General features: G+C 32.7%; 1 pseudogene across 1 annotated transcript; it reads right to left on the bottom strand.

Moving 5' to 3' along the window:
- Window positions 1-5,991: 5,991 nt before the first annotated feature.
- LOC149538115 (L-type lectin-domain containing receptor kinase S.4 pseudogene) lies at window positions 5,992-11,798 on the bottom strand (annotated as a pseudogene). Its single transcript, XR_016356516.1, has 3 exons — window positions 10,715-11,798; window positions 7,551-7,852; window positions 5,992-6,843 (listed from the first exon to the last, which is right to left on the bottom strand). The product of XR_016356516.1 is annotated as an L-type lectin-domain containing receptor kinase S.4 pseudogene (transcript).
- Window positions 11,799-12,151: the final 353 nt, after the last annotated feature.

Genomic DNA, 12,151 nt, shown 5'->3' on the forward strand with positions numbered 1-12,151 from the left:
CTAATTAAATTGATAAGAAACTACATCAAGATTGACAACATGCACATAAATTTGAGAACTAACTTTAACTTATGGACACCTAACTCAAACACATTTACAATTAGATATTGATTCAAACTAAAACTCTTTGACTCACACCTGAAGTGAACTTATGTTGCCAGCAACTCAAACAAGGTTTTCCACATGAGAAACACTTATTTATTCACTACTATTGAAACATTAACTCCAACACCCCCCACTTAATGTGACAACTAAATGAAACATTAACAGTGTGTTTTGTAACCTTTAACAGGGTTGGTTCCTAACAGGGCTCACTTTAGAAGAGTGAAAATTAGTAGCTAGTTACTTGGTGGTTTTTCTCATATTGGGTTTCCACGTTAAATCTGGTGTCTCTTGTGTTGATGTCATTTCTTTTATGTATGCATGTTAAATCTTTGTGAATTCTTAATAAGTTAACATACATCTATCGAGTTACAATATTTTTCTGTGTTGTTTTTATAAGACATCTAAGGGATCTATGAATTTTTTTTTGTGATAATTGATTCACCCCCCTCTCAATTACTCCATCTATATTTCGAACAGAATTTATACTTTGCAAATAAGTCATAGAGAAGTAAGACTTCCTCTAGTTTCTTCCAACTACTAGTATAGTCATACAACTATTATCAAGCTTCGGAACACCATTGGACACACCATCTCCACATGAAATGCCTCATAACCCTCGTAAAGATATGATGCCAAGCTTCCAGATTTTCAAATATCCCTCAACTCTTGGACACCAATCCACACAAGTGTGTCTCATAACCCCAATGAGATATAGTTTCTTTGATCCGTTAACACCTCAAACTATTGAGCATCTATCTAGACTCTACTACATCCATTCCTATTTTCAAAGTATCAACCTTCTTTAAAATAGAATAAAACATTCATCTTTAATGCAATCATCATTGCCTTCAAGATCTGATGGTTCTTCACCATGCCTCATCTCCTTGAATTCGTCTTCTCTAACACATACAATTTAACAGGAAAATGGCTCTAATACCATATTGGAGAAATAGAACAACATAAAAAAACCAAAAAAAGAAAGAACTTCTAGATTTATTTTATTTAATACTAAATGAAATTTTATATGATAGCTTGACCCATCAACATTCCTAAATGACTACTAATTAGATTGACAACAAACTACTTCATTATTAACAACACACACATAAACTTGACAATTAACTAAAACTTATGGAAACCTAAAACTTTCAAACACATCTACAATTAGATATTGATTCAAACTAAAACTCTTTGACTCACACCTAAAATGAACTTATGTTGCTAGAAACTCAAACAAGGTTTGCCACAACATTGCAATAATTATTTATTTACTATTTTTGTAACATTAACTCTAACATGACCCTTTTTACCACCAATCATTAGAAACCTCCATCATGTTTTTAGATCTCCAACCCCATCTTTGTCTAGGATTTTGTCATCCTCAATATTGATTTTGATCTTGATGATAGCTAGGGTTCCTTTGGTCTCTTCCATACCACTGCTGATGTTGCTGAAATTTATTAGATTTTTTTTTGGAGCTTTTTTGACCCATCTACCTGCTTCAAAAACCCATGGAGATCTATGTCCTTTAATGTTTGTGTTTTCTTTGTATGTTCACCATCCATTTTTGATATTGTTTCTGAAATCTTGTGTGGGAAATTCCATGTCCATTTTGTCATTCTAGTTCCTGAGTTGCTTGACTTTCCCTTTCAATTCGTACCTATGTTCATCACTCTTCTTCTCTGCTTTGAGCTTGTGACCCTTTGCCTTTAGAAATAGGAATAAAATCTCTCTCTCTCTCTCTCTCTCTCTCTCTCTCTCTCTCTCTCTCTCTCTCTCTCTCTCTCTCTCTCTCTCCACACACACACACACACACACACACAAGCATTTCCTTTATTATATCATCAAAAAAATCTAAATTGCTTGATAACTAAAATATATAGGAAAAATAGGAAGCAACCATAAAACAATCAAAATTTATTTCATTTGGACTTAGGCATTGAGAATTATCATGTTATTGAATATAGAAATATCATGCTTCTTAATTACTTATATACATTGATATTTTCTTTCACTACTCTTGTGAGTTTCTTCCACCATTATGTCTCATTTATTTTCAATCCTTCTTCTTATTCCTAGAATTATTTTCTCTCCACCATTTATCTCTATATAGTGTATTCTTTACATTAGAAATAGATGTGAAACTAAATTTTCTAGCTAGATACACATCATGTCTCTTTATTTTTCAAACATGAAAACTAAAGAAAATGAACTCTTATAGTCTACAAAATGATTCTAAAATTATAAGATAATATCCATAAATACTCAACTATAACTAGCTTACCAACTAATAACTTAGGGCCCGTTTGTTTGTCGGCATAAGAATAGAAAATTAGATTATAAAATTAGAATAGAAATGGAAATGTGGAATGGGAATGGAAAAGAGCAATCCCATTCTTGTTTGGTTAACCTGGTAATTGATTAGGAATATGTTACTTTCTTGTTTGGTTGTACAAAAATGGAATAGGAATAAGGTGAAGTTTTGTATTTTTAAAAATAGATATAATGATAATAATAATAAAATTAATTAATTTTTTTAAAAATTAAATTTTAAAAATAATAATTATTTAACATTTTTTTTTAATAATTAGATTGGGAATAGGAATGGCTCATTCCAGTAACAACTATTTTTTGGAATGGACATATGTTCATTTTAGGGGTAAAATTAGAATATGTTTACCTATTTCCTATTCCAATTTGGGGTACGAGAATACATTTCCTATTCCTATTTTCCTATTCTTATTCCAACAAACAAACATGCTCTTAAAGACATGAGATTTATATTATAAGATAGTTTTATATGAAATTAATAACCTGACTATAGACAAAAAGAAAGCTAACAAAGGATATAACAAACAGGAGCTCTGGTAGAGCTTGAGTCCCTACCTATTGTTTAATTAAAAACACTTAAATAATGCATTTGACCATGACTACACTTGTTAGCATTGTTTAAGAAATATTAGCATAGCATTATATCTCAAGAGTGTTCATTATGAGCAATCTCTAGTCAACCAAAGGCAATTTCTTCTTGAGATAACTTATTTAGAGTATGAGAGTTAGACATCTAAGATAAATTAAAGAATATAAAAGATTTGGAAAAAAAAGAATTTTATAGATTGCTAAAGAATTTGATAATTTAAAAATAAAAGAGTACTTAGAATATGAATAATACAATTTCTACTTAGAGTACTTAGATATGAGATATTATGGACTTGTCTAAATTAATTTTATCATCACTATTTCATAGCACATGCATTAAATATAAACCGCCATTATGTGATAATGTTCAAGATACATACTCTATTAAGAACAAGGAGAAAATAACATATTGTGTGATATCAAATTTGTTTATCATCTAATAGAACATCATATGGTAAATCTTGTTTGTGATATTGGTTAGACTTGGCTCCACAAAAATCACGATGAAAATTGAAAACTCAATATAATTATTAGATTAAGATAATAAATTTGTAAATAAAGACATTAATTTAATAATTTGTGTTCGTCTATGTATTAGTAGTCATTCCAAGTTAATCATCCCATTTATTTCAATTCAATTATCAATCTCAACTTTTAAAATACTATTAATTAATTTGATTAAATTTACAATGATACTACATTGTTAAATACATAAGATGTAAAATAAATAAAAAGATTTAATGAAATACATAAAGAAAAATAATAATAATGACAACATCAAAATTTATTCATTTTATTTGAAAGCATCAAGTTATTGTATTTTTCATAAAGTTTAATTTTCTTCATTGAAATTAATATAATTATATTTTAATTTAGAACCAATTTAAGTTTTGTTATATCTATATTAGACTTCATGAACTTATAATATTTTTTTTCTCAAAAATACATTTTTAAACTTTTGTATTTAGTTACTAAGAATTTTAGGTTAAACTTATTATTTTTAACTCAAAAAAATTCTAAAAAATTGTTGCTTCATTCTGGAAGTCTCCCCTCATTTCTAGGTTCTATATGATAGAGCTCAGTTGAACCCATCTATGGCGGTAGCCTCAGCATTAGTTGAACAACTTGGAATCATCTGAAAATGAAATTTGTAAGCAACCTTTAGAGCTTGTTGACTAGTTCCTTTTACATTTTTTTTTAACATTTGTTTCTTGGTAATTAAGAGTTGAGACATGGCAGGTGGAGAGTTTGGATGAATACAACATGAATGGTATCAAAATTAAATTGAAATTGACTAAGAGTTGAGTTCCAAACAAAGGAGCCAGGGATCCGTAACTGGCAAGATGTCTCCAACAACAAATCTATAGTAATAATTCCTCTTCTCTTTTACTATAGACTGTTAAGAAAGATAGTCAGGCACCTACTAAGTAAACCCTTTTCATCAAGCACAAGGCACAATTCAAATGCAATTTGGTTGGGAGAATTATTAAGAAGAGCACACAAATCATAGGCAATTTATTATTGCAAGCACATAAAAAGTAGCATGAATGCCAATTCCTATAGCATACCCTGCAATGTGCATCTATCTCCTTATCCTGCAGACTTTGTGTAGCATATCGAAATGCAAATGCTCCAATGATCATCCCTGCTTTTCTGGCAGTTTTTGATATACCATGAGACATTGACTAGTAACTAGTATGCTTTGCTTCATGTCAATACCTTGTTCCCAAGCTCCCATTTTAGTAGAGGTAAAAGGCATGCTAAAAAGAATGATTTTTATTCTAGTTCTTTGCGAAACTATTGTTGAAGATGCTAAGGGAATGGATTGCAAACCACAAGTGGAATTGAAAGAAGTGAATGCTCAAATGGGACAAGGGTTACATTGTTCTTAGGGTGTAATTTGATTGTGTTCTTACCTAATCTTTTTGTGGTTTCAAGGGCTATGCATACTATTTTTGCACAGATTTTCTTTCAAAATTGGACAAGCATGGGCTCATTGAGGGCTTGTAAGTAGATTCATTATTTTACTATCAAAATTCTTGATTATCCACTTGCTAAAATAGCAGTAGTGGTATGTTGCCCCCTGTTTTAGCTACTTGGTTCTATATAGCTCAAGAGGACTCAATCCAGACCATGGAGAGCATGTAAGGGAGCCCTGTTAGTGTTTTTGCACTTTTTTTTTTTTTTTGGCAAGGCAGGTAGGCGGCCATGGCTATTGATTTAAGATCTGAAATTTGATATGAGATCATTTCATGAGGTGAATTGTAAAAACAAGAATTCCATGTGGTTATTTCGAGAAATAAGAAATCTTTGGCAATTTCTTAGCTTTCTCACTAACATTCTGATGATGGATCATGGAGTATGATCCGAAACGTTGATGCTAAAAATTCTTACACAATCTCACCCAGAAGCTCGAATACAGAATTTCTAGAAGTACAAATATTATTACAATTTATGAATTGAAAAAATAATAAAACTCCCACCAAAATTAGGACTAGCCAATCACAAAAAAGAAATTGATGATAATAAATTAATTTAAAAATAAAACAATTCTTAAACTTTAGAAGTCCATAATTTTGATAAAAAAAAATTAACATTAGTTCCTGGGACTAACAACAACAGCAAACCCTCATCATAAAATATGAAAATTCGTAATAAAACAATAGAAGTAATAGAATCATAAAGCCACGACTCCTAAATGATGGGCTGTGAAAACAAGCGAAGAGAGATGTCACTTGTAGATTCATTTTTTTCCTTTTCGTTTCTGGGGTGACCCGTCCAATTGCTGCAATATATCTTCAGCTGCTTGGAGTCACCGTAGTAGTCGATCCATGCCCTTATGTTATTCCTAATCTATAGATTGATGGGCCAACAAAGATTAACTACAAAATTTGTGGTTGTTGAATGCAAAACAGTTGAATTAAACAACTCTGTATCCACCTGCAGACTTATTCAAGCCTTGAATACTTAATTATAAGCGGAGGGCTCAAGAGGATTCAAATGCAAAGCACCCTCACCACAGAGAATCTGCATCACCCGTTTCATGCTTGGCCTCTCATTTGGATCAGGGTTTGAACACACAAGTCCCAATACAAGCACATTCTCAGCCTCGCCCTTCTCATAATCCTCGCCAAGCTTTCCATCAACAGCATCCAGTAACCTTCCATTTGCATACAAATCCCAAACCCACTGAACCAAAATGACACCTTGGGGATCCATAGGTTTTCTTCCGCAGACTACTTCCAGTAGAAGAGCCCCAAAGCTGAACACATCTGTTGAAGGAGAAGCCTTTCCTGAATGAATGAGCTCCGACGCAATGTACCCCAAAGTGCCCACCACATGAGTTGTTTGGGGCTTTTCACTGTGATCATATAATCTGGCCAAACCAAAGTCCCCCACACGGCCGTTCAGATCACAGTCCAGTAATACATTGCTGGATTTGATGTCCCTGTGCACCACACATTTGTCCCACTGCTCGTGTAAGTACAATAATCCGGCAGCCACATCTGTGATGATTTTGTATCTCTGTGCCCATGAAAGATTCAATGTTGGAGTGAAGAGATTTGTTTCAAGGCTGCCGTTGGACATGAAGTCGTAGATGATGAAGAGGTGCTCATTTTTTCTGCTCCAGCCCCTCAGAGGCACTAAATTCATGTGCTGCAGCTGCCCAAGGCTCGATATTTCTGCCATGAATTCCTTCATTCCTTGTGCCAAATCTTTTGTGATGCATTTTACGGCGACTTCTTCGCCGGAAGGCAGAGTTCCCCAGTATACCCGACCAAAACTCCCGTAGCCCAGAAGATTCTCGTCCCTGAAACCCTGCAATAAAACAAGGTAAAGCCCTTGTCAAAAATTCTGTTGTGTATGGAAAATTGTCAATGACTATGATCATGGAACTTGACATATTTTTCGTGAAGAAGGTGAGGGCCTGACTGTTTTTCATGTGTCTGTATCGTTAATAGCTTTCGGATTGTCTAATTATAGTTCTGAAATGTATAATTTTGAAAATGAAATAGAGGAAAATGATATTTGTATGATTGGTAAAGTATAAAATAAATATTAGTTATCGTCTTTTTTGTTCATCTGATTAAACTAATAAAAATTTGGGTGCATGAATGACCAAGTATCTCTAATAAATAAAATGATGAGATGGTATCATAAGCTAAAATGATGGAAGTCTTAAGAGAAAGACAAAAGACATGTTCAATTGATCCATTACCTATAGTTACTAGAGATTTGGTCTAAAAGAATGTTGTAGTAGTTTAGTAACATTTTACTATTAAATGATAAAAAATCAACATGCTAATCATAAAATGAAATGTGTAGATGATATTTAATTATGTGTAGATATTAAGAAATAAAATGATTTAAAGTATAGATGATATTTAAATATTAATGAAATATTGATAAATCATTAAAAATATATTTTTGAACATAAAAAAGATTTGAACTTTATTAAGGTAGATGAAATTTAAGTTAATCAATTTAATTTGAATGTAATAACATATAGTTGCATTTATAATTACCTTTGTAGCGAGGTTGAGCTTTCGATAATTAAATCTTTGTGGCCAATACTGCAACTCCCATTTTTCATAGGATTCTATATAGTCCATCCTTTTTAACCAATAAAATGTGCTAAGAGTGAGTCCCAAGATTGAAGCTATTGAGCACATTACAATAATATATATGAATTTTGTAGATTTGTAGAAGTTTGAGATTTTGACATAAAAGGAAGGTAGGTGCAAAATGTCTATATCTTGAGCCTTGTTGTCACCAGTCGTGAAGCTCCATGCCAAAATGTAATGCTTCTCAACCAAAGGTGGATCACCTGTTCATTCAAGAAAACTCATTTTCATCCAACAAAAGTTACATGAATAGTTGAAAAACTTGAAAATCTTAAAATTGTCTAATTTTCCTAAATATCATTCTTTAACATATTTTTTGCTATTCAATAAGATATAGTTATTATTAAAGTTATTAATAATTGCATAAAAAAATATCAATGATGAAAGTTTTTTTTTCTCTTTTAGGAATAGCAATCTTGTGTTGTTATGTAAAAGCATTTTTAAAAAAAATGGCTCTTAGATATGTAATTAAATTAAAAAAAAATTAAAAACATAGAATAGAAAATTTGTAATGTGAATTTTTTTAAGGATTTGGTAGAAGTTTTAACTACACATAGATGTAGCATGTATGTGGTCATACACAAGGCATGTCAAGGGTTTTAACTAATAATGTGTCTCATTGAGAACATGTTATGAAGTAAGATTACTTTGCAATAAAACATCATATGAGATTTTTGTGAAAACATTGTAAATTTAAAAATAGATACTTGGATGTGTGCATAATTAAATTCATTAACCTTAATTAGAATGAAAATTGAAATTTAAGTATAACTAATGAGGAAGTTTGAAACATTTGACAAAAAACTACTTGGTGGACACATCTTTGAGTTTCGTGATTACTACCAAGTGAAGTTTGGCTTAAGTCTTGCCATGAAGTTATTTAAAGCACAATACATAGTTCTAAAGTAATCAATAACAATATTTTATGCATGTATTGGGAAACTAAAATAAATCAAACTGATACATGTAAACTAGTCATAGATATTTTATGTGTTTATTTTTGTAAAAGGTGAAATTTTTCCTTGCACTTAAACTCTCCTTTTTTATTTTAAAAAAGGAATATAGATTTTGTTTATTTGTATATTCTCTTTGCAGATTAATATGTTATGACATCTTATGTATGGATTATTGAACTTATAGTTTTCTAAAGACTTTTCATTTATACTCAATAGAAGTTGAAGTGTATTGGTGTGAGATTGATAAATAAAATTCTTACCATTAATTTGTGATTTGATAATTATTTACATTATTTTACAATCATTTCATATATAAGTTTATTCTTAAAAGAGGAAAACACATATGCACACAGAATTGAGGGTGGATGGTAATGGTGTGAGGATTAAAAAATCTAAGATGTACACTTACATTCAATAAATGCCTATATAATCTTAATTTTAAAACATTTTGTATCCAAAATTATTCTTAAAAAAAATACAATTAAATTAAAAAGATATGAATTAAAATTAAATTAAAAAAATTAAAGTTGAAAAATGGAATCAACTTGAATGATTTATAATGAGTTCAGTGGAGATAACTCTTATTGAATGCAAGGCTCCAATATCATCAGGGACGAGGCTAAGAAGATGATTTGGGTGAATTTAGAGGAATAGATAATCCTTGTTAATTTCTCAAAACCTAGCTACTGATTTATTGCACAATTAATTCACAAAAATGTTCATATCTTATTTATAACAATCACTACTCTAGATTAATTAACAAAAACTAACAATGAAAGACAAAATAGTATAGATCAATCCCACATAGAATAACATAGATATATCTAGGAAACCCAATTTGGAGAAAACCTGTAAATGTTGGATAATCTATTCAGCCCAAGGATAAACTTTCTCTTTAAGAATAATACAATAAAAATTAAAGCTATTTCTAAACATCAATTTCAAGTTTTTTTTAAGCAACTCCACTTCGCCTTTCAAGCTAACTAATACAACTAATGCTTTGTCTTAGTGAAGAAGATGTTTTGCATAACATTGAACCCTCAGTCCTTGATTCTTATCTAAAGAATAACTTTTAAAGTATTTCTCTCAAATGAATTACTAATAAAAGATTACTTCAAAATCTTAATCTTTGTCCATTTGTTTGAGGGAGTTGAACTGGAATCAATATTTAAACAATTAAAAAAAAAAAATCCTCAATTTGGATGTGTTAAATAGGAATTGGAATATGAGTTTTGAATTCCCATGTTGGCCTGTAATGAGGATTTGTTAGTTCTACCTCAAGAGGTGGAATTGAAATTGGACTGAAATCATTTAGTTGAATTTTCATTTTTCTTGCTCAACACAACTCATTTCCAAATTAACAAATCCAACATTTATGATATTGCTATTGAGATTTAACTATGTAGTTTTTTGAGTCAAACTCATTGAATTGTGTTTCATGAGCAGTGATTCACATGAATCCATCTCTCATGACAATAAATGGAACACTTGTCACTCATTGGATTTGGGGTTCATTAGTTAGATTCCCCCACCCTATATTTTAGTGGGTATAGGGCAGGGCCATCACTCATTGGATTTAGGTGAAGCATTGGGACTTTCTAGGAGGTCACCCATCCCACTACTACTCCAACTCAAGAGTGCTTAACTACAAAGCTTCTTCCATGGTTGAAATCACTTTGCTTGCGACCTCATTTCCAAAATCTTTACCATGTGTTGTGCCTTATGAAACATTCATGATTAGAAAGCCCCTTAAGCTCGTCAATTGATAAAGTCAATGAATTTGATTGAAAAAACCATATAGTAAAAGTCCCATAACAATGTCATAAATTGATTTGCTCTGCAAGAAAAACATTTCTACTTATCAAATCCAACAACATTCAACATTTGACAAATTCTGAATATAAGGCAGACCCTTAACTTTTGAGGATGAAAAAACACATATTTTAAAGACGAATAATGCAAGGTTTTGTTGTCTCTATCAATGCAAGGTTTAGTTGTCCGTCACAACACCCATTTTTCTTTTATCTTTTACATTTGTGTTTAAGTGGCATGCAAGAATAAGATAGAATATAATGTTCATGGAAAGGAGGATCTTAAAAAAAGACATACCTGTAGATGCAGAAAACCCAACGTACATAGAGTCTCGTATAACATGACTCAAATTCAAGTCTTTTCTGGAGAGGAGAGCTTTGTGCGGCCTCGCCCGTCCAATTGGTGCGATGCGTACGTCGAGCTGTTGAGAAGCACCGTCGTAGTCAATCCAAGCCCTTATATTATGCCCGCTATTCAGAATAACAGGCGTCGATCCGTTCTGATCCCAATAACCAGCAGGCGTAGCCAAGGAGGCGTTGAAGCCGTTGAGATCGATACCAACGCGGTTACGGTAGTTAACATCCAACCGCTGAATTACGCCAAACTCAACAGCGAAGAGATGGTTGTAGTCCTTGCCGTCGCTGGAGACGTTGAAGAGGCCCAAGTACTGACTGGCGATGGCACCGTTGAGAGCCGTTGAGGGAGACATGAGGAAGCATATCCCTGACCCTCCACTCGACCTTTGCCGCGGAACCATGGCGAAAACGAAGGTTGTGCTGAATGAGATGACTGAGCCGTTTCTTTTCATTGGCACGGGCTGGTCAAAGTAAGCGCGGCCAATGAGGCGCTGGGACTGGTTTGTGAGGCGGATTGTGTTCGATTGTAGTGAGGCATCTGCAACATATTTGATTCTGCTCCTGGCGTTGAAGCGGTTGAAGAGGAAAGTGGTGTTCTGCTGAACGCCCTCGGCTGCCGTTAGAACGATTAATGAGAGGCAGAGAATGTGCACCCAAATCTGCATATTCATCCTCGCCATTGAATTGGGTTTTTCTGAGCATGAGTGTTACTTCTTATGAGGGAAACAAGCCTTTTCTTTCTTGACTACTGGACTGTGAATAGGAGTCGTTGGAGGTAGTTCTGATGATTGACTTTCCTGTGAAGATTCATTTAATTTTGAGAGTGCAGTGAGGACTTTAAATATCTCGACTCACAAATTGATGCAATCTTTCCGTGGATTGAGGTATTCGACGAGGACATAAAATGTTAAGATTCAATGCGTGGGTTGACAATTGAAAGAGCAGAGTCTTTTGAGGTGGTCAATGTGGGCCCTGCTCAATCAGAGAGGAGCTTTCTCAGATGTTGTAGACGTCGGGAAAATGCGGAAGAGTAGGGGAGAGGACCCAGTAGTCGTGCGTCCTAACTTCGGGCCCCTCAAAATATACTCTAACAATCATTAAAATGATTTTTTTTTTCCCGTCATCTTCTTCCACTAATGAAGTGCTTAAACCTAAGGTTTCAACTCTCCACCACAAAAATTGATGTCAATTTTATTCGTTATAGTATAAAGTGTGCAATTTGTCATTTTTTGGACCTCCTATCATTCATAGTTAATTGCCATCCCCCATATTTAATTGCCGAAGTCCCATTACTTGAACATTCTAGCGTGTTAGTTTACAATATATAAAATCTTATATAAATATGTAATATTTATTAGTTGAATAATATAACACTTAT

Source organism: Cupressus sempervirens, chromosome 9, assembly GCF_028749045.1.
Source record: "Cupressus sempervirens isolate cs-2001-9-10 chromosome 9, ASM2874904v1, whole genome shotgun sequence".
NCBI classification, from domain to species: Eukaryota; Viridiplantae; Streptophyta; class Pinopsida; order Cupressales; family Cupressaceae; genus Cupressus; species Cupressus sempervirens.